Source organism: Neofelis nebulosa, chromosome 2 (genome assembly GCF_028018385.1).
Source record: "Neofelis nebulosa isolate mNeoNeb1 chromosome 2, mNeoNeb1.pri, whole genome shotgun sequence".
Taxonomy (NCBI): Eukaryota; Metazoa; Chordata; class Mammalia; order Carnivora; family Felidae; genus Neofelis; species Neofelis nebulosa.
This window is the reverse complement of record NC_080783.1, coordinates 130,056,929-130,081,317: the sequence shown is the minus strand read 5'-3', so window position 1 is coordinate 130,081,317 and position 24,389 is coordinate 130,056,929. Positions and strand designations below refer to the sequence as shown.

The window sequence follows — 24,389 nt, the reverse complement described above, 5'->3', positions numbered from 1 at the left end:
CAGCTCATAAGACTACTATCCTCCAATACGCAAGAAACCCATTAGCTAATTCAAGCATTCCTTAAGCACTGTCAATGTTTTATTTTGTTGTTTTGTTTTTCATATCGGTTTTTTTACTTTACAGAAAGAACACTTTACTTCCTCTGTATTTGAAATATTCAGACTTTTCACAGGCTTAACTCAGATGCAGTTTGACAATTTACAGGAATCCTTCTCAGAGGCTTAAATATTTCAGGAGGGGTTAAAACCACAGGGGAAGCATCATCAACCCTTTGAAGCACAAAGGCAGAGGCCAATCAGCATATGGAGCTTCCACTTTCACTTTAAAAAATTCATAAGAGACCTTTACAACACAGCATCACTCTACATGTAGCTCTTCCACATAGGATTGCTTATTTACAGATTAAAAGAGTCTTGCATTCTGCCAAGATAGACAATAATTACTCTCTTGGGGATTATGCAACTGCTCTCTTACAATATTTTTTACATAATTAAGTGCCCAACTCATAGCTCACCAAGGAGAAGCATAATTGCACATGCCAACCTCTGAAGATTTCTCACCAAACTCAGATGTCCCCCTGTGTGGGAAAAACTACAGTAGACTTCCACTCAAGTGTTTTCATTAGTAACTCAGAAAAGCAATATTGTTTCTGAAACTTAAAAAAAAAAAAATGTAGTCATTATTGCATACATAATACACACAGATGTAAAAGTAGGTTCCCTTACTTCTGGAACCAACCTTAATCTTATTTGCCCCTTAACTAGTTCAGTTCTATTAAACTCCACAAATATTTAGCGGATTTGGATAAGGTCACTGGCATGCTCTCACTTTTCTAGGCAATCTTCAAATGTGGTCTTCCCTGTAGGTATCTTTTCAGTCAACAGTTTTTGAATGCCCACAACATTCCAGACACTGGAAATGCTGAAAATGAGTACACAAGGTTCTGCCCTCAAACTCCTCTATTAATCTTATCTGGAGATTTTCACAGCTATCCAAAGTTTGGCTAATAACACTAGGATCACACTTCTCATGTTCATGGGTGTTCAGCTCTATGCAGACCCAGGAACAAAGTTGAAGGATGGAGAAGTGGGCCTTAACACTATTGCAGAAGCCCTGGGACTGACAGCTTGCCTGACATTCCCAAGACTTGGGCTTTGTTTTCATCATGCTGAACTTGTTCTTTTTCCAGTCGATTCTTTAAAATTTCAAACCAAAAGAAATGTTGAAAAAATAGTACAATGAACATTCCATCTACTCAACTGGAACATACTGCCATATCTATGTTTTTCTATGCCAACACTTTATTTACTTTATAAAACGTATACTGCTGAAGCAGGTTACAGACATCGCAGTTCACTCCTAAATAACTCAACATGCATTTGCTAGGAATAAAGATAATTTTCCTACATACCTACAATACTATTACCACATCTAAGTAAATTAACAATTCTATATTATCTAATATCTTTTTCATATTCTAATTTCCTCAACTGCCCACACTATGTCTCTTTATGCTATCCCCACTCCAGTCTAGGATCTCATTAAAATTTACCTGTTGCATTTGGTTGTTTTATTTTTTGCAGTATCTTTTAATTGAGATATCCTGCTCTATTTTTAACACATTGACTTTTTGAAGATTCCAGACGAGTTGTCTTATAGAATGTCCCACATTTTGGATTTGTCTTACTACTTCCTCATGATATCATTAAACCTGTCCCTCCATGTTGTGTATTTCCAGTGAACCAAAAGCTGAATCTAGATACAAATTAAACAGCTCTGGCAAAAATACTTCATACTGTGAACTTCTTATTTCATAACCTCTAAAGATACAAAAAGTTAAACAATTACTGTTGATGCTAAGTTTGATTGCTTGGTTAAGACGGTTTCTGCCACATCTATTGTAAAGGTAAATGTCCCCTTTTATATCAATAAAAATAGTACCAAATGATAATTTGGTACTATTCAGCTGTCCAATTTCCCAATAATTTTTCACCATGATTTACCATCCACTAATAATCCTTGTTTTGATTATTCCATTTGGAACTGCAAAATAGTGTTTTTTTTCTAATTCCATCATTCCTTAATTATTAGCTGATATTCTTACCAAAAAAAAAAAAAAAAAAGCTTTTGCTGCCCTTCCTCCCAGACCCCTCTTCTTTGCTTGTATAATAATCAATAGTCATTTTTTTCTGATGTTCAAATTGTCCCAAGTTTGTTCATTTTGGGGTTCCTTCAAACTTTTCCAGTGTCCTTTTTAAAAGAACACCATTTTCTTCATTTTCTTATATCAAATTGCCCCAAATCTACATCATATGTTCTTTGCTCCAGTTCTGGAGTTAGCCATTTCTCCAAGCAAATCCATTTCCACTTATATGGTAAATGGTATTTAGAAACCAAAGTCTGAGCACCAGGCTGCTCCCAGATTATGTGGGCCAATTTTAGCAAATAGACCAATAACTCTACCCTTTGCTTAAGCAATCTATCACTTACAACAGAGTTAAATTTAATAAGTCAGCCCTTATCTTACTCTGTTAAGATGAAATTTCAATTTATTTTAGATGACTGATGAACACATGACCTTGTTTCATGCTTAGAGATGTGACTGGGGTTTTAACACTATTATTTCAGTATAAGTGTTTTTCTCCCCAGTTTACAAATTCTTTCAGATTAGCAGCCATCTGATAGTCCTTGGTATCATCCGCAGTAGTTTAAAACATTCTGCCTTCAGAGATGGTTTATGATACACAAGGACAAAAACATCTCATTTCCTAATCAAACCCCATGTTTGATAAAAAATTATACAACTTAGTTAAATCATTTTATTTATATGAGATAACTTTAGGAGTGTTTAGAATTTAGGATTCAAATTTTAAAAATCAGAATTTTAAATAACTTCAGGATTTTTTAAATATTAAATGTATCCACACAAGATAGTTACCAAAATTAAAGATACACACAAGTCTAAAAATCATTTTCTCACCTAACAAATGTTACTGAGGTACAGATTATATACGAGGCATCATAAAATTTCATAAAACATACTTCCAGCTGGATACTGATTTTTTTTTTTTACTTATTAAACACATGTTAATGGAATGAAACTTCTAAGGACTAGGTACTAGAAAAAAGCAAGCATGACCCAAACTGCCTGCAGAAGACTTATCCTGGTCAGCCAGAGTATTCAGACCAGTGGATGCACAATTACACGGTATGTGGCCACTGCCATGAGGAAAGCATTCAAAGGTTCTTTGGGAGTCCTGGAGTATCAGAGACAGCTTTCTGGAATAAGTGACAGGTGAAAAGAGAACTGAAGGATGAGAGCCACAAAAACAGGAAGAATGGCTGATGTTCACGGAGGAGAAAGGAAGTCATCAGATTTGGGGTACAAGGGAGTGCCAAATAAATGGCACAGCATGTGCATGAGCACAAGACAAGGCATGGACTGCTGGGGGCAGGGGAAGTGGTAGCGAATGGACACAACTCTCTGGAGGGCAGCAGTGAGAGTGAGGCTAGAGAGGGGAGCCTAGGTTTTCAAGGCACGCCAAAGGGATGTGGCTTTATCCTAGAAAACGTGGTGAGGTTCAAGGGTTTTTAACAGAAGAGCAGAACACTCAGCTTGCATTTCATGAGTACAGTAATCTCTGAGTGTTCGCTATGTACCAAGCTCTATACTAATGTATGTCATTTAATCCTCATGACAACTCAATCAAGAGGTTTTTTTTTCTTTTATATATACGTTGTTTACTCAAGTTTATATAACTGCATTTGTCAAAGTAATAGAGTCATGAATCAAACAGATATTCTTGCTACAGAGCCCACATCCTTAACTACTGTATTATACTAGCTCCCTTTACAGTGTACAGAGTCAAATGTTTTCTTTTCTCTTTATTAGAGATGGATTAGGTAGGCAAGACAGGACAGTTAGGATGCTGCCATTTTAATTTAACAAAAAGATTATGGTGATCTGGATTAGGATGGTAGAAGGTAGAATGGAAAGAACTCTACGAAGTAATATGGAAAGCAAATACCCAGTAATTGATTGAGTATGTGTGGGGTTGGGAGAGTGGGAGAGAAAAGAGAAGAACGAGGAATTGTATCCATAGCTCTGTCTTGGGCACTGCACACACTCAGTGGAGACACTCACCGAAAATGTTAGCATAGCACTTGGGGGACAAGGCATGTGAAAAGGAGCCACAGATGCAGACAATTAACTCTTGTCTTCACATATGGAAAGACCCAGTAATGACAGAGGAGCTAGGCAGCATCTCTGGCATACCCGGTGATAAGTGACATATTCTAACAGCACAGCCACCAGTCTTCAACACCATGATCACCTTCTCTGCCCCTTCAGAAACACAGCTTGTTTTTGTTTTTGTTTTTTACAAGTTGAAGAATTAAAATGGTAGAAAGGCACTCAGTAGATGCAGGTAACCTTTAAAGAAATTTTAACACCATCAAGGTCTAAGACATCTTAAAATTATACAGAGCTCTCTAGATTAGGTAATATTTCATAAGACATGACCACTTCAACGCTAGCAATACTGATGCTCCAAAAAGAAAACATTTAAAGGTCAGACTGCGAAAATTCACTATAAAGCTCTGAGACAATCTTTCTCTTCCCTCTACTCCTTTTATAAGGCGTATTGTTGCCTTTTTCTCTAAGGGTATAAGAGCCATTTTGACTTTCTCAATGATATGAAAACAAGCAGGATCGTTTCCCCTTTTTATTTGAAAAACTAAGCATCTACTTCTCTAAAACTGTTAGCAAAAAAATGGGCTCATTATGTTAACTGACACTACATTACAGGAAAAACCTCCACAGCTTATTGTGAAATGAGCTATTTCAATCCCAACCTAAAAACAGTATCTGTGGGAAAGATGATTTCTAATATAGCTTCACAGCCATGTACACTTGCTGACTTACTGCAATTTTCACAAGGACCACCAACAGCCAAGCCGCCTGATGAACAAAGTAGTTCTCAGGGTCTCATTCTTGATGGGACACTCATTATTCCATTTGAAGGAGAGACTGAATTTGAGAGTTTGCCGTAATTCGAATTCTGGGTGGCCATTAATGAGCTGATTGACAGTTCTGAAAGGCACAGTAGAGATTCTGATGAAGCCTGTTTACAAACATCAATGTACAAGAAGAGTTTTATCTACTTACTTATTTTAGCTCACTACTCATCTTAGACTTTATCAACATCCACCTAGTACCCCCGTCATAATAACTCCATCCCTTTCCAAAGTATCAATCATCCTTTGCAGAACTAGTAGGCAGGAGGGCATGGAAGGGAAGTAGTAATAAATCAAGTTTCTCTCTTATTGGAATTTTTTGCATTTCTGTCCCTTTAACCATATCTTCTCTCTCCTTCTATATTGGTCTTTTAAAATTAGAAATTAGAGCTAAAATCTACATCTTTTGGAAAGAAAAGAACAAAAGAAAAGGAAAAAAATGTTATGGGGACTTTGTCCTTTTTTCTTCTGAGTCAGTGGATCCCACCAGAAGGGGCATCATCACCACTGCTCTATAAAGAAATCACATCTGTATATGCCTTCTGAATAATTATAAAATAATTATGCTGCACTTAGCATCAGTTCAGGACTGCAGAGTACCTTCAAATAATTTTCTTATCGATCCTATTATTATAAATAAATGAAGACCCTAAAGAACACACAGGGAAGAAGTCCAGAAAGGGAGGGGAGTTGTTTTCATAGCTCCCATCTTGTGCCCAAATCACTGAATAAAAACTCCCCTATTTTCAGTAAACCACAAGCCAATATTTCCTTGTTGATTGCTCCCCAGGTCACATGGCATTTTCAAAAGATTAAAAAAAAATTTAATTAATCAAAAATATAGCCATTTAATAACCTTTAAAGTTACAAGTTTTTTTTCTATTTTCTTCAATGATTAAAACTTTTATGGGTTATATGTAACTTTATGGAAGTAATCAAGCTCCAAAATGTAGGGCCAACCTCTAAGAACACATGCATCCTTACCTGTTCTGTAGCACTGTGGCTCACACCTGTGATAATAACCATCTCAGCTATAATCTGTTCTCCCAACTACTGCCACAGGTAATTTGAAAGTACAGATTACATTTATTTCATCTATGTATCCATACAGCTTTTATAACAGACAAGTGTTTTTAATAAATAATAAATGATTGATGAGGCAGGTTAGGTTTAAAAAAAAAAATAGCAACCATCCCTTGGTAGCCAAAGAACTCATGGTGAAACTTTACATTAAATTGTCGTTATATCCTTTACTTACCTATTAGTGTATAAATAGGTATTTTTTTTAGGGAATTACCCCAAGAACTTTTTTAGAATTTGGCAATGTTAATAATTAGGAGTAAAATAAAGATTTTAAATTATTAAGCAGTTACATTCTTAAACATCATCTCTACTCTGGGTTGCCAGCCTCTGGTATATATTCAATAGTAGCCTGCTACCAGATTTTCATGATTTCTAGCCAGATGTCATCATAATAGACACACACAAGCCCTCTGCTGTTTTCAACAGCCCTTGACCTCATAACAGAGAGCACTGTACCCCTCTCCTTTGGCAGGAACTTAGACCCGCAGTTACAAAGGTTATCTGTCAACCTCAGCATTAGCCCTTGGACACAAAAAAGGTTAGCCAACAGCATTCAATTCCCCTTATGTGTTTCTGGTCTTTGCACTAAAAAAACTGAATGCCTGGGAAATGCAGAGGTCAAAATTGGCCTGAAACATCTATTTTACTAAATTCATTAACTTGCTAATAAAGGCAACGCACGCCATTGTCTTTAAGGAGAAAAGGTAACATCCAACATATTGTGATCTGGAACATAGCCAGCCCAAATCACACTAAAAATGGTACAGTCTATATTCTAGAGAAAACTTGCTTGCAAAGTTCCCTATTACAGGTATAGGAAAAAAAGCATTTATTTTTGCAAAGACCAGTAAGATAGAATGCAGTAGCTAAAAGTCAGGATTTTGAAATTGGTGGGAATAATAACAGTTTAGTAATGGTAGCAGTGACAGTTAATAATCATAGTAGAATTTAAGCAGTTGCACTAACAGTTCAGCAAAAGCAGCAGTGATAGTAATCACAGCAGAATGCAAGTAGTGGTAATAGGCAGAAGGGCAACAATGTGGTAGCAGCTGCTCAGGCAATCCATCATTGAGCTGAAAATCAGTCTCATGTGCCCTGATCTAGGTGAAAAATGAACCATCCTTCCAAGGCAGAAAATCCTTGGAATAGCACACAGCCAGAAAAGCCACTTCCTGCAGGAATTAGAATCCTGTGACTGTGTTACCCCACAAGGAGGGGAGCTGTGCTAATTCTCCATTAGAGACAACATTCAAAATGAGGAAAAAGCCTGTAGTGACACAAATCTGTGTTGTTTTTAGAGAAAAGCCTTACAAATCCGTTAATCCGGATAATGAGAATGAAACTTAGTGTTCAAGTCTGACCTAAAAGAAAAAGAGCTGTATGCAAATGAAAACAAGGAGGTCTGACAGAAAGTAACCCCGCCTCATGCACTTCCCTCCCCCCACAAAGAGCCACCTGAGAAAGCAGCCACAGAGCTCCTCACATGCCCCTGAAGAGTCCCCACCCTTCCATCCTTTGCTGCTTAGCCCCCTGTGGCCAGAATGCTTCCCTTCTACCTCACTCTATGGTACAGCCAGAGCAGGACTTGAGTAGCAGGAGATCCAGAAAGGAAGTAAAGAATGGAAGACAAAGTAAAGCGTTTCTTTACTCAATCTCTTCTTTCTCATTTCATCTGCCCTTGATGCTATGGGGTAGGTATTACTATAATTCCCATCTACTAAGGCAACTGAGGCACAGAGAGGTAAAATAAGTGGCCCTAAGTCACATGGCTGGTAAATGGTAGAGTAAGGTTTCAAACCCAGGCTGCGAGCTCCAAAGTCCATGACTTCCACAACTATGATATTCTGGCAGATACTGCCCCAAGCCGGTAAGCTGGGGGATGAGATCCTCCCCTCCAGGAGATGAGAGTCTCATAAAGGGGGGATACAAAGGAGCAGAGAGAGCATTTTGATCCCAGTGTAGTAAGTAGAGAGGCAAGCACCAGGTTTAGTAGGAGCACAAAGAAAGAACTCCCATCTAATCAAACAGGTAGGTTGACACACTCAGATATCACCTCACGCCAGTCAGAGTGGCCAAAATGAACAAATCAGGAGACTACAGATGCTGGAGAGGATGTGGAGAAACGGGAAATGCAAATTGGTGCAGCCACTCTGGAAAACAGTGTGGAGGTTCCTCAGAAAATTAAAAATAGACCTACCCTATGACCCAGCAATAGCACTGCTAGGAATTTACCCAAGGGATACAGGAGTACTGATGCATAGGGGCACTTGTACCCCTATGTTTATAGCAACACTCTCAACAATAGCCAAATTATGGAAAGAGCCTAAATGTCCATCAACTGATGAATGGATAAAGAAATTGTGGTTTATATACACAATGGAGTACTACGTGGCAATGAGAAAGAATGAAATATGGCCCTTTGTAGCAACATGGATGGAACTGGAGAGTGTTATGCTAAGTGAAATAAGCCATACAGAGAAAGACAGATACCATATGGTTTCACTCTTATGTGGATCCTGAGAAACTTAACAGAAACCCATGGGGGAGGGGAAGGAAAAAAGAGGTTAGAATGGAAGAGAGCCAAAGCATAAGAGACTCTTAAAAAACTAAGAACAAACTGAGGGTTGATGGGGGGTGGGAGGGAGGGGAGGGTGGGTGATGGGTATTGAGGAGGGAACCTTTTGGGATGAGCACTGGGTGTTGTATGGAAACCAATTTGACAATAAACTTCATATATTGAAAGAAAAAAAAAAAAGAGGTAGGTTGAGATTCACTCCTCCAAGTAAGTGGCTGGACTGAGTATCCAAGAAGGAGCAAAAGGTCATGATAAATGGTATAGTGAGAAGGAAAGACCTAGCCTTTTGGAGAAAATGCAGTCGTTCACGTGGCCTTCACAGCCAGTGCAGTAAAGAGAGCCTAAAGGAAGAATGAGGCTGGAAAAGTAGGCAGGGGCCAGATCTCAAATGGAACTCAGACTTCATTTCTCTGAGAAATCAAGGCAATGCCTCCTAATAATGCCTGGTTCTACAAACAATAGCAAGTGATAAATGTGTATGTCCCACATAAGGCACTAAGCACTTTCCATAGAGTATCTCAGTAAATACACGTAATAACTCTGTGAGGAAGACAGTATTATTCTACACTATCCATAAGGAATGGAGATACGGTAAATAATCCAAGGTCAAGGTAGCTACCAAGTGGTACAGCCAAAACATCCCCCTGCCAGCACTCTTCTCTGCCAAGTTATGCTGCATTCTTGAGCATGGGGTTAATGGGGTGAGGTGATGATGGGCTCTAAAGCAGCAGTAGGACCAGACTTCAGGTAACTGCAGGCTTAAGCAGACCTCAGGGTCTGCCTCAAGGAAACTAATTAAAATGAAGTGTAACCCATTTCCCCGAGTAATATCAACTTCAGGAAAAAGATGCGTTAAAAAAAAAAAAAATAGATGCAGGGCACTTGGGTGGCTCAGTTGGTTAAGCGTGCAACCAGCTCAGGTCATGATCTCATGGCTTGTGAGTTCGAGCCGTGTATCGGGCTCTGTGCTGACAGCTCAGAGCCTGGAACCGGCTTCGGATTCTGTATCTTCCTCTCTCTCTCTGCCCCTCCCCCCACTCATGCTCTCTCTCTCTCAAAAATAAATAAAAAACATTTTTTTTAAAAAGATACACTCTGGAGAAAAACATCTCTAGAAATATCAGAAAAGTGACTTAATTTCCACTCAGTTCAGAATATTTAGCTCTAGACCATGCAACCTACCTTCCTCTCTTTCTTCCCTTACCTACAAAAGAGAACATCCCTCACTTTATCTCTTAGTGCCTTCCAGTAGGCTTCTTCTACACACTGAGTAATTTTGAACAAACTTGAAATGACTGGACAAATTTGGAACAGTATTATTCTCCTATAGATCATTGTTTATTGTAACAAATTACATTCCATTTCTACCCACATTTCTAACCTAATTGTTATTCTATTTGCACCCACACTCCTTCCAATTCAGTATCACCCCAATTTTATGCAAATTATGCTTATTACTTTTGATTTTACTACCTGAGTTCCTTATGATTTATGATCCAGGTTTTAGCTCTGCCCACTATATCGCAATTTACTTTGTTAAAAGAAGTTGTAGTTTTTTCCAAGTTAAATAAGAGTAGACTAGATGTGCACTAAAAACACTGTATTAACAAGATCTGAAATAAAGCTCAGATTTGTATCTGAACTATATATTTATCATATATATTATCCATATGTGTATATACATACACATGCACACAACTTTTTGTTAATACCACTACTTCCATATAATATTTCCTTCTGGAAAACACTTAACCAAGTAGAAATATATCCTAATTGAGTACAGAAAATGCTCCTTGGTCTTTTCTTTTTCCCCACCCTTTTCTTAGCCTTCCAATAAACTCTGCCATCTTTATACCCAGGAGATTTGTACTCTGTTTAGAAAACATACTTGGGAATGCAAGCTGGTGCAGCCACTCTGGAAAACAGTATGGAGGTTCCTCAAAAAACTAAAAATAAAACTACCCTATGACCCAGCAATTGCACTACTAGGTATTTATCCAAGGGATACAGGTGTGCTGTTTCAAAGGGACACATGCACCCCCATGTTTATAGCAGCACTATCAGCAATAGCCAAAGTATGGAAAGAGCCCATATGTCCATCGATTGATGAATGGATAAAGAAAATGTGATACACACACGCGCACACACACACTGGAGTATAACTCACTAATCAAAAAGAATGAAATCTTGCCATTTGCAACTATGTGGATGGAACTGGAGGGTATTATGCTAAGTGAAATTAGTCAGAGAAAGACAAAAATCATATGACTTCACTCATAGGAGGACTTTAAGAGACAAAACAGATGAACATAAGGGAAGGGAAACAAAAATAATATTAAAACAGGGAGGGGGACAAAACAGAAAAGATTCATAAATATGGAGAACAAACTGAGGGTTATGGGAGGGGTTGTGGGAGGGGGGGATGGGCTAAATGGGTAAGGGGCACTAAGGAATCTACTCCTGAAATCATTGTTGCACTGTATGCTAATTAATTTGGATGTAAATTTAAAAAAATAAAAAGTTAAAAATTTAAAAAATTTTAATAGAAAAAAAAAGAAAACATGCTAACCAATCACTAATACCTCTTACCACATTGTCACCATACCTGTCTTGAACTCAATCTCACATTAAGTGTTTTTAGTGACAATAGAAAAATGTAAAAAGAAAAAAAATGGATGTATTAACCCAAGTTCTCTCAACTCCCACAGGCGGATACCTTGAGTCTTCCCTTTGAGTCATATCTCCCAGTGAATTTAATTCCAATGAATTAAATGTTTTATCCTTTAATTTTTTTAATTTAAATGTAGTTGACATTCAGTGTTACATTTGTTTCAGGTGTATGACAGCCTGATTCAACTTCTCTATTTGTTATGCTATTTTCACCACAAGTGTAGCTACCATCTGTCACCATACAGCATTATTACAATATCATTGAATGCATTCCCTATGCTCTACTTTTTAATCCTGTATTTTATTCATTTCGTAACTGGAAGTCTGTCTCCCACTCCTTCACCCATTTTGTCCATCCCCCTCACTCCCCTCTGCCAACAATCAGTTAATTCTCTGTATTTTCAAGTGATTCTGCTTTTTGTTTTGTTGTAGATTCCACATTAGTGAAATCCTATATTATTTGTCTTTCTCAGCCTTATTTCACTTAATGTTAAACCCTGTAGATCCATCCATGTTGTTGCAAATGACAGGATTTCATTTTTTTTTATGGCTGAGTGATATTCCACTGTGTGTGTATGAATTTTCTTTATCCACTCATCTATCAAAGGATACTTAGTTTGCTTCCGTATCTTGGCTATCGTAAGATATGGCTTCCATATCTTGTGAAGAATGTTGAAATAAACATAGGGGTCCATATATCTTTCCAAATTAGTGTTTTCCTTTTATCTGAATAAATAACAAGTAGTGGAATTACTGGATCATATTGTATTTCTATGTTTAATGTTTTGAGAAACCTCCATACTGTGTTCCACAGTGGCTATACTAATTTGCATTCCCACCAACAGTGCACAAGGATTCCTTTTTCTCCACATCCTCGCCAACACCTATTGTTTCTTGTATGTTTGATACTAGCCATTCTTACTGGTATAAGGAGATCTCTCATTGTGGTTTTGATTTTCATTTCCCTGATGATTAGTGATGTTGAGTGTCTTTCCATGTGTCTGTTGGCCATCTGTAGGTTTTCTTTGAAAAAATGTCTATTCAGGTCCTGTACCCATTTTTTAATTGGACTGTTTGTGGGTTTTTTGGTATTGGGTTGTATAAGTTCTTTATATATTTTGGATATTAAGCTCTTATTGGATATGTCATGTGTGAATATTTTCTCCCATTCAGTAGGTTGATGGTTTCCTCAGCTAGACATATGCTTTTTATTTTGATGTAATCCCAATAGTTTTTGTTTCTCTTGCCTTAAGAGATATATCTAGATATATCTATCTATCTGCATTTTTCATATATCTGAAAAATGCAGCTACAGCCAATGTCAAACTTACCACCTATGTTCTCTTCTAGGATTTTTATGATTTCGGGTCTCATATTTAGGTCTTTAACCCATTTTGAGTTTATTTTTGTATATGGTGTAAAAGTAGCCAAGTTTGTCCAGCACCATTGTTGAAGAGAAGGTCTTTTCCCCATTGTATATCCTTCTTTGTCATAAATTGACCATATAAGCATGGGTTCATTTCTGGGTTTTTTATTCTGTTCCATTGATCTATGTGCCTATTTGTGCCAGTAGCATACTGTTTGATTATTACGGCTTTGTAGAATATCTTGAAATCTGAAATTCTAATACTTCCAAGCTTTGTTTTTCTTTCTCAGGATCGCTTTAACTATTAGGGGTCTTTATGGTTCCACACAAATCTTAGTATTACTTGTTCTAGTTCTGTGAAAAGTGTCATTGGTATTTTGATAGTCAAAGAAAAATACAAAGGCAATCCCTAAATCTAATGTCTTTAGACCTGAAGTCTCCAAATCTGCACCCATCTAAGCCATATCTCCACCAAAAATTGAAGACCCTCTTAGTTCAACACAAGATTTCTTAAACCATTATCTTGTTGCTACACATACAATTACAGGCTAGTTCTTCAGCAATATTTATCTATTGCCACTCTAGTCTGTAAGGCAGGTGTGGAGGTTTTTGTGAGGGTTTTAAGTTTATTTGAGAGAGGGAGGGAGGGAGGGAGAGAGAGAGAGAGAGAGAGAGAGAGAGAGAGAGAGAGAGAGAGAGAGAGAGAAAGCACATGGCCAAGGGAGGAGCAGAGAGGGAGAATCCTAAGCAGGCTCTGCACTGTCAGCCTAGAGCCTTGAACATAGGGCTCTCAATCTCACAAACCATGAGAACATGACCTGATCCAGGTGCTTAACAGACTGAGCCACCCAGGTGCACATTCATCAGGGTCTTTAATTTTGTTTATCTAATACCGATTAAATGCTGTGCTATATGATTTTAACTAATTTGCAAATGTAGTTCTCATTACTTAGCCTTTCCATAGGAAGACCACTGTCCTGATTTAATATAGATGCTCTGTAAGCCCTTTACCTTCTGCAATTATTGGTAGTGTTCCTTTCATTAAAAAAAAAAAAAAAAAAAAAAAAAAAATTGGGATGCCCAGTTCGGCATCCAACTTCATCTCAGGTCATGATCTTTCAGTTTGGTTTGTGAGTTTAAGTCCAGTGTCAGGCTCTGTGCTGACAGCTCAGAGCCTGGAGCCTGTTTCAGCTTCTGTGTCTCCCTCTCTCTCTGCCCCTCCCCCGCTCACGCTCTGTCTCTCTCTGTCAAAAATTAAAAAATAAACAAAAAATTACAGAAATTCTATGAAATTATTTTGTGAGTAAATGTTTTCTCCTGAATTGCAATTATTAGGTTTCCTCATATTATATTCCATACTCAAGTCTGGAGAAGATAACCTTTTCTTATCCTAGATGTTTCCCCATTGCTACACCTGTTTTATTCTTTTTGCCAGCTTCACTCAGATATTTTAACACATAACATTGTATAAGTTTAAGATGTATAATATATTGATTTGATACACCAACACATTGCAAAGCAATTACCATCATGACATCACCCAACACCTCCATCACGTAACATAATTTCCATCTCTTTTTTGTCCTATACCCATTTTAAATGTCAGCATTAGTATTTCAGTCTTAGGTTTATTGGTCACTTTCCCAGATACCAGCCTATATGGGGTCTAGGATTAGGCTAAGTACTATCTGGCCTCTAGACCTTGGCTAATATAAAAGATCTTCTAGATGATTCTATATGGAAACAACTAAAATATTTCAACCAAACCAGGAAGTGCAACAATAAAAAACACATTTATAGTAAAAACCTTGGTCAAAGTTGCCAAAGCTCAGTAGAAGTTTCTACAAAGAAAATACTCAGCATAACTGACTCTGCAGACATGTGATTTATCTATCACTAAACATTTTCATTTTGGCACCATAATTTCATCCTGGGACTTATTTTGTCATCAAGATTCTATAAGAATATTTCACATGATTTTCAGATAATACTTTGCTAGACTAAATGTTAAATATTTGCTACTTTTTAACATTTAATTTCTATAGGTCTAGGAAATCATATTCCTGAGACTATTCATCTCCCTCTTTATAATAAAAATCACAGGGTAAAAAAGAGCTTGCTTAAATGAAATCTACTTTTGTAGAATCCACGTGTTCTTTTGAGCAAGGTTACCTGGAACCTATTTTTAAAAGATCAAGCCCCAGGGGGCACCTGGGTGGCTCAGTCAGTTAAGCCTCCTATTCTTAATTTCTGCTCAAGTCATCATCTCACAGTTGGTGAGATGAAGCAAGGCCTCACCAAGTGGGGCTCTGTGCTGACAGCATGGAACCTGCTTGGGATTCTCTCTCTCCCCCTCTCTGCCCCTCCCTTGCATATGCACATGCATGCTTTCTCTCAAAATAAAAAAGATTAAGCACCAAATATGGCATTGTTCTTACTCATCGTATCCAACTTTTTTCTAAGTAGGCTGCTACATTCATTAGTGTTCCCACAGGATCACAATATAACACAACTTCGGCGTGAGATGAAGGTCAAAGCCATCTCCATGCAAGAACAGCACATCACAAGCAAATAAAGTCTGCCAATAAGTGAAGGTAAGTAAGTAGAGTCAGCCAAGGCGCACGCAGAATGCCGATTTGGGCCGCAACAATCTAATGACTGCCATTGCCCCTCCTTCAAAAGCATTCTTATAAACAGTCAAATCATTTTCCATAATTAATCTTAAATGGACGTTCCTTAGCATTTCAGGCTAGAATCTTCACTAAAGCCCATATTTCAAGTAATGGCACATTAAATCTTATTCCTTTAAACTTCCACACAAAGACAACTTTGAGGGGAAAAAAAAAAAATCACAGTAGCTCTCACTACACAGAGTGAATTTGAAAAACTAGGCAAAAATGCAACTCTTAGTACTCAAGAAAATGTAGGAGAAAAAATGGAAGGCACCAATTTATTAAGAGACAGGTCTTAGATTTTTTTTTCCTAACTGCAATTTCAGTAGAAGTTCTGAAACACCCCAATTAAAATCAGCCAAGATCTCATTAATAAGTGATACAAAATCTCATTACACAAGAAATGTCATTATGATAAATTAAGTGTCCAGAAAAATTAAATTATTCCTAAATCTTGCCAGGTAACCCACAAAAAATGGAGTTAGGGGGGGACCAAGAGAGAAAGAGATCGGGTGGGGGAAGGGATCTGGTTTTATTACCCTACATAATTAAAAATTAAAGACAATAAATGCTTTTGTAGTAATTCATATATTTTTAATGGTAGATGTCAAATACTACAGTGTTTTACCTGTAAGCGATAAAACAATGGCTGAAAGACATCTTAAGTTTCTTTTTTTTTCTTTTTTTTTTTTAATGTTTATTTTTGAGACAGAGAGAGACAGAGCATGAACAGGGGAGGGCAGAGAGAGAGGGAGACACAGAATCTGAAGCAGGCTCCAGGCTCTGAGCTGTCAGCACAGAGCCCGACGCGGGGCTCGAACCCACGGACCGTGAGATCATGACCTGAGCCGAAGTCAGACGCTCAACCGACTGAGCCACCCAGGCGCCCCAAGACATCTTAAGTTTCAATTTGCTCACAACTTAATGCAATTATCAAACATTTTCTCCACTGAGTATGCCCATTGGCAAAGGGAATAAACTGCTACCTCTGGTGTTCTGGTTGCCTGAAACTGCCCAGCCCACCACATGCTCAGAATTCCTTTATCATGTGTCAACTCTGCCTTCTAGCTCATTAGATATTATGCTTAATATAAAAGGTGTTGCCAATTATTTACCAATGATTCAAGCCCCTGTACCTTCTGTGGCCCAAACTTCCCATAAAGTCTGCTACCACCAACCCAAGTACCTACTGTGAGGGGCTGGGAGAGCAAGGAGAAACCAAGAGGAAGGGACTGATTGCCTCTGGCAGTTTGAGATCTGGAGAACAAAAGAATTAGGGAAGCAGGAGCTGGAACCAGGGGCCACCATGACTGTAAGAATATAAGCTTCAAGGCTTCAGAGACTTCTTACAGAAGCATTGGGCTCTTACCTATAGGACAAAAGAAGGGAGCTAAAGTCAACCTGATTTCCTCAAAGGTGAAGGAAACCATCGTGGACATCTAGATTCTATTTATATTGTACTTATAAAAGTGTTCCTTCACATCACTTGTCTGTGTAAAAATAACACAAGAATTTGAATAACAGTATTTAGTAGAACTAACATTTATACAGGCCTGTGTGTTAGGCACTATTCTAAGCACAAGAGTGTGCATACACACACACACACACACACACACACTCACTCACAGAGGTCCTTGAGGAAGCTATCCCACATTAGAGAGGAAGAAACAGAGGCAAAGAAAGGTTCAACTCTTGCCAGAGGTCATATAGCCAATAAGTGGAGGAAGAGGGATTCAAACTGAAGCCTATGCTTCATAGTTACTACTCTACCTACCACATCATGCTTTTTGACATTCTATGACACAGAGAAGGAAATTTTAAGTGACTAGCTCCTTCACTGATTTCTGAGCACTTTTGAAAGATTTATAATAAAAATAATCTTTTATAATTATTTATATTTGATTAGTAATCTTACCCTGATCATGTGTTCTCCTTCCTCAAAAATCAGTTACATGTGGATTTTGCACACTTTTGCATAACTGTTACAATTTAAATCTAGTCAACATGAATCACACAAATACAAAAATGCTTTATTGTTACTGTGCATGTCAAGCTCATAACAATTTACCAATGAAGCAATTAGCAGTAACACCAGGAAACTGCTGTTGAACAGATGGGTATTTAGTGAGGTGAGACAAAAAATGTTAAGCACCTGCCCCAATGGGGATCCACTTTTACCTAGGACTCCACGTATAAAGTGACTCTCCCTACCAGAGGGGGTGCAACATACTCCCCCCACACACAATGGCCATAGATATGCAAAACTGATTCCACCAAAACAATGCAGACACATAGTGTTCAATCTGGTGAAGCCAGAGAGCTGCAGAACCACAGCGCCATTTCTGTAAAATATTAGTAGGCAACCTACATTTGGTAGAACACTCTGGACATAAATCAAGTATTAAAAAGAAATCAATTGATAAAGCTTTCCACTTAGACTCAGAATTTACTTGAGCAAGTCCTTAAGAACTGACCCTTTCAAAAAAGACAAGCCAGGTTGCCCCCAATACCATCCCCAATCTATAACTATCCATCTTCCAACATCATTGGGATCACTATTTTCCTCATTCATCAAATTGCAAAGCAGCCAATATTACCAATTTGATATCTAAAATGTCAGATATAGGCCCTTTATTTAGTATACTACTTTTATTGTTCAACCTTAGTCAATGAAAAAAAAATTATTTAAAACTTTAAGCTGATTACTCACAATTAGCTACCCTATAATCTCTATTTAGTATAAAATCCTTTGATTCCTCAACACAAAATCTACCACAAGAAACCTAACCATAATCCAAGCCTAAGATACTAGAATGAAGGAAAGAGGAGTGTGGAAGAAGGTATTTTCTACATGGTGCTTGTAATCCTCCTATTTTTAAAAAGACTGGCATTCAATTATTAGTCAGGGATACAATCTCTAATGTCTATAGGAATGTCAGATTCTGTTTAGAACACCTTTCCAGACCTATACTCCACTGTTTTTTATGTATTAGAGACGAAACTGGATGCATTTACAACTTGGTCCATAATTTAGGCCATTTGTGGGTCTGAAGTGTTGGACTCCAAACATCGATCAGGTCCTCAAAGAGCCCATTCCCAGAAATAGACAGGAAAAGAAGTTTACTCTGTACAAGACACTGCTCCACAGTCAACAGATGTCAGAGGGGAGAAAAAAAACACACTGACCCAAAGAGATCTGTAATCTACTGTAAGAATTCAATTAGTACACAGGGAACAATATTTGACCTAAGTAACAGGGAGGAGGAAGGACAGCTGTCCAAACGTGCTAGAGACCCAAAGCAACCACCACTGTACGGGGAACTCCTCAGGGTGGAGACTCCGGCTTTCTTTGCATCACTGTTGCCTAAAGAGACATGGTGATAAGTGTGTTCAACAAACAGCTTAATAAATGCCTTTGATTACTTCACTACATAGGTAAACTGTAGTCATTACTTGACTACATAGGTAGGCAGAATTGTCTTAAAAGATCAGCTTTTCTCTGCAGGGAAAACTTTGAGAATAAGAAAAAGCAGAAAAAGGGGAGGGGGGAAGACAGGAGAGGCAAATATGAAAAGCAACAGAAGGAGAAGCAGCAACATGGATGGACAGGAGCAGATGGAAAGCTGAGAAAGCCAGTACAAGAGGAAAGAGAGGAAGGGGAGGAAGAGAGAGGCTCACCGAAGGCAACAGGGACCCCTCAGTCCCACTAAGTCCAGAGGCTTTTTTCCTCCTGGACCAAGTCCCATCATTTGGCCCCCTATACCACATCATGCATGTGCGTCCTGCATAGCGCACAGTAGCTAAGTACAACTGCAGTGGTTCCTCAGAGCTGATCGGAACCCCTGTGTAGTCTTGATGACTGTCTGGAATTCTAAGGTTCTATCCTTCCCACATGTATGGTGTTGGAATCGGTCTTCTCCTTTATGAAATGAAGGGGAGAGTAGACACTGAGACATCTTATATGATGTTATTACTGCTGTAACTTGCTAAAACGGTCCTGCGCTCTTTTCCCCACACAGGTGAATAAAACCCAAAATCTTAGAACCACTTTTTGTTTGCCACATTTTTGACATTTTTTTCATTAAAAATTTTTGGAAAGTTCAAAAAGTAAGGAACCCCTTACTTAGGTAGAATGTTTTATTCCCCTATGATTTTAGAGAAAGGCTTTAGGATTCTTCTGAGTAAAGAATGTCTCATAGTTTGAAAAAAAAAAAAATGACAGAATCACTGACATTGTTAAGTTTAAAAAGAAAGCAGACAGAAACTCAGTACCTGTTGTACAACCTCATTTTCTAAACTATGGATGGATGGGTGTGAGCATGTAAACATGCATATGTATAACATACACATATATATGTATATACATTTGTAGAACTATACATAACAAATTCAGTAATGGCTACTTTTGGATAGTGACATTTCATCTTATTTCTTTCCTCTTAAGTAGAAATTAAATCGTTACGTCCTTCATCTATAAATATGAAAAATAAATCTGTTTTAACTTTGAAAAAAAGCACTTGCCTTCTGAGTAAAGCAAGCCTGGTGGACAAAAGTCTCTATCAGTGCAGTGTTACTTAATACTTCAGTTTACCTTAATAACATAAAGATCATTTTTCCAATAAAAAGCTTTCAAACTCTAGGGTCTCTGCAGGGCAACAGGAAACAGCAGATTCCTGGATTATTATGCTTTATTGCATTTAACAACTCATATACTTCACAGTACTGAGAGTTCTGTTGGTATTTAAAATACATCTCCAGGAAATACATCTTCCATAAAATGTAATAAAATGTGCATGCAATAGATTATATACTATACATGAATATAAATAACCAAGTGTTATGTGTGGATGTGTCCCATAAGGAGGGAACTCACATAAAACATCTTTTAAACTATTATGTACAATGTAGATCAATTTTTAAGTCTTCTAAGCAATGGGAAGATTCTTTGTCCTAACAAAATTAACAAATCAACATTTCAGTCTGAGAAAAGAAACACTTAGGCCATCCACAATACCCTCTGAGTACTGAAAATCAAAGATGAACTAGACACAACGCCAACCTTCAAGGAGTTTATTATCCATCAGGAAAGCAAACACAAACAAATAGGAGTTCAATAAGGCAGTTCAAGTAAATGCTGGAGGATGAGCAAAGTGTGTACATGGTTCTCTGAAGGCACAATTGAATGGTTATTTCACCTAGAAGGGTGGGTTGGAAAAGTTTCCTCAAGAACCTTTTTCAATGTAATTATTATTTTCTACAACTGAGTGATACAAGCATCTCTTTCTTTCATGAAGCACTGAGAAGCATAGAGTAGGGTGTCTAGGGCACAGTCACCTAGACATATTAATACAGAGACTCTAGGGGCACCCAGATGGCTCAGTCTCAGGTTAAGCTTCCAACTTCAGCACAGGTCATGATCTCACGGTCTGTGAGTTTGAGCCCCACATCTGGCTCTTTGCTGACAGCGCAGAGCCTGGAGCCTGCTTCTATGTCTCCCTCTCTCTCTGCCCCTCCCCTGCTCATGCTCTCTGTCTCTCAAAAACGAATAAATGTTAAAAAAAAATATATTAAGTTTATAGCAGCACTCTCAACAATAGCCAAATTACGGAAAGAGCCTAAATGTCCATCAACTGATGAATGGATAAAGAAATTGTGGTTTATATACACAATGGAATACTACGTGGCAATGAGAAAGAATGAAATATGGCCTTTTGTAGCAACGTGGATGGAACTGGAGAGTGTGATGCTAAGTGAAATAAGCCATACAGAGAAAGACAGATACCATATGGTTTCACTCTTATGTGGATCCTGAGAAACTTAACAGAAACCCATGGGGGAGGGGAAGAAAAAAAAAAAAAAGAGGTTAGAGTGGGAGAGAACCAAAGCATAAGAGACTGTTAAAAACTGAGAACAAACTGAGGGTTGATGGGGGGTGGGAGGGAGGGGAGGGTGGGTGATGGGTATTGAGGAGGGCACCTTTTGGGATGAGCACTGGGTGTTGTATGGAAACCAATTTGACAATAAATTTCATATATTTAAAAATAAATAAATAAAATAAATAAATAAAAATATATATTAAAAAAAATACAGAGCCTCTACATGAGCTAATAGAGGTAAGCAGCCATCTAGTCAAATTGTCTACTTCCTATCATTTTTGAGAACTTATTAAATTCTGTGCAAAGTATTGAATAAGACATGTTCTCTCCTCAAGGACTGTGCACCCTGCTAGAGGAGACAGGAACAAAGCATTACAGTACAATTTGGTAATTACGTTAATAGGGATTTGTTCATGGCTACAGAAGCACAGCAGATGACAGTTAACTAAAATGTGAGAGTTCAGGGAAGGCTTAACAAATAAGGAGCCATGTGTGAGCTCTGAAGGACAGGACAGAGCTGGCTCAGTGAACTTTCTCAGGCAGTAGGATGCATCAGGGCTAAATGAGGTCCTCTGTGCTATTACTTAATCTAAATGTGAGGATCTTTCCATGAAACAGGTATCGTTCCCATTGTCTACATATGTACACAGGTGACTTAACTTGTCCAAACCCAAACTAAAGTAACAGGTGAAGTTGGGTTTTGAATGAAGATCAGAAGTCTTATTTGGCTTCTTTGGCTTTTCCCAGAATAGGTAAGCAAAAAAAAAAAAAAAAAAAAAAAAAAAAAAAAAAAAAAGAGAGACTTACTTTGATCTGTATCTCTACTGGTTGAAATCTGATCTCTTCAGCAATCTCCTTAGATCTTTCAAACAGTTCCTTTTCTGTAAAGTTTCTATTTCTTCTGTATACATACATTTTCAGCATGATTTCTATTTCTTCTGTATTCATACATTTTCAGCATGATTATATAATCAAGCAGGCATTTGTAACTCACTAAAATGATCTCAAATTCCTCTACTTTTCAAGGAAGTCAAACCTACTTAGACACTAGCAAAGCGTAACTCAACACTTAATATTTTCAATAATTTAAAAGAAACATTTATGGAAAGACATCCGTTTGAACGTAACATACAAGCTCTAATACTTAGACAACCATTTGAAAAGTAAGAGGGTATGTGAAGTGAAGACATGGCATAGTGTAGCCACAAAGTCATCACGCCTAGTAGGTAGGAGTGGGCTGTATGTTCCCACCACTATATACAAATTTGATATATTCCCTACAGTCTTCTGGCAAATGTCTGTGTTAATGACTGGAAGCCATTAGTGCTGTGTTTTGAAGTTGTTTTTAGGGCTTCACTACTAACAGGTAAAGATGAGAAATTTTCTGTTCCACATATACATAAAACATCAGACCTTATCAAGTCTAGATACGGAAGGGGCCATACTCTATCAGACCCATATCTAATCTGTTGTTAAGATAAGTTTCTAAAATGTGAGAACAGGATCAGATTTGAGCGGTGCAGTCTTGTTACAGAATGATCACTGCCTCTAAACCACAAACGAAGTTGGTAAAATAAGCAGTGTGATTGACACTGTATTTTTCCAAAGGGCCCTAAAAACTATCTTCTGAAATAGCTTCCCCCATGTCATGGTGAAGACAGCTATCACTCAGTTAACAGAAGTTACAATAATTATCACATTAGGGACTATGTGACCTTTGTGAACTTACCAGACTTACATATTGCACACAACTATTTATGTTGCTCTTGTGTGATTAAACGCTCAGGAAAACAGTATATACTCAGTCTTATGTAAATGAGTATTTCTTTGCTTATGTTTTATGTACATACAGTTTTTATAAGGCCATCTGCTTTACAGAAGAGATTGTAAGTGGGTGACATAGTCATTACCAAATAAAATCATACAATTGGCAATAAATTATGATGCTGTACTTAGTAAAGATTACTAGACTGTAAATATAAATCAAACCCTGAGAGGGGAAATATGACTATAAAAGCTGTTGATATGACAAGGGAAAAATAATTTATATTGGCTGAGCACCCAGGCATTATATTTGACAATTTACCTGTTATTACATAGTACCAGGAGGCAAGTAATTTCCAGTTTCCCTCCAGTGATCTACTTACTGCAAGATTATTGATCTATGCATCCCAAATTACACACCAAGGTGCTCACACTCACAGGGACAGTGCAGGAGATTTTACATTTTCAAAAACTAGTAATAATTAACAGGAATACTCCCACCTGTCAGGTATTATATGAACTACTGGCTCAAATTAGTGTATAGTTTCAACATTAGATCATACCACATTCCTCTCAAAGACATGTATCTGTGAAGCTGGACATTCGGCAGTTGCTATGAGTGATTATAAAGTAAATACAGTACCTCAATGTGGAACAGAAAACGAGGGTGTGGTGATATGTAGTCTTATTCCAAGATTTGAGAAGTTGTGTAGTGCCCATCAGGCATGCACATCTCATTAGAGAGTAATTGCAGGTATTTAAGATAAAAATTGGTTTTTCCTTTCAGTTTATGTGTATTCTCTTTTTAAACAACTAGTAAGTTGTCTCCAGCTAACTACCTAAAAATGAAAATGCTGGGGTTTTTCACTTTGTTATTTTGGCTGAGGGGTAAAGTGGAAAAAAAAAAATCACACATTCAACATGCCATAAATCGAGGAAGTTTGAGAACTTCTGTTGTAGGTGAATTCTAACCTTCCAAACCAAAGGAAAGGAGGCTGGCTGACCTGAGGGTCTTTAAAGGCTTCACCTAGTTCTCTGAGCAAAGTTTCTTAAGTGATTAATAAAAAGGTCATCTGTGATTGAATGTACAAAATATTTTATATGATCGGTGTGACAGATGGAAATGTTAATTGTCACCATATACTTCCCACTCTTACAATAACTTTGCTCACCTTCCATTGTGTGTCACTTGACTAAATATGATGATTGTGTAATGTGTATTTCATATTCAGGAAGAATAAATTATATCTATTTTCGGTAATATCCCCTCTCCTGCCCTTTCACTACTGAAATACACAGAAGTACTGCTTAGATAATCTAACACAGGGGTTTTTAGATGAATTTCCTCTACAGTATGATCTATATG

General features: G+C 37.7%; 1 protein-coding gene and 1 non-coding gene across 3 annotated transcripts in view; both read right to left on the bottom strand.

The window, feature by feature from the left end:
- Positions 1–24,389, bottom strand: part of VAV3 (vav guanine nucleotide exchange factor 3) — a 362,499-nt gene that overhangs the window by 275,904 nt on the left and 62,206 nt on the right. Inside the window, exon 1 of one of the 2 annotated variants that reach the window (XM_058716352.1) lies at positions 516–631. The exons of the other annotated variant lie outside the window; for it this stretch is intronic. The gene's annotated coding sequence lies outside the window, so the exon portion shown is untranslated. Of the gene's footprint in view, positions 1–515; positions 632–24,389 lie in introns of those variants that run through there. 2 annotated transcript variants of the gene reach the window in all.
- Positions 16,184–16,268, bottom strand: TRNAR-UCG (transfer RNA arginine (anticodon UCG)). Its single transcript has one exon. It is a non-coding gene; the product is annotated as a tRNA-Arg (tRNA).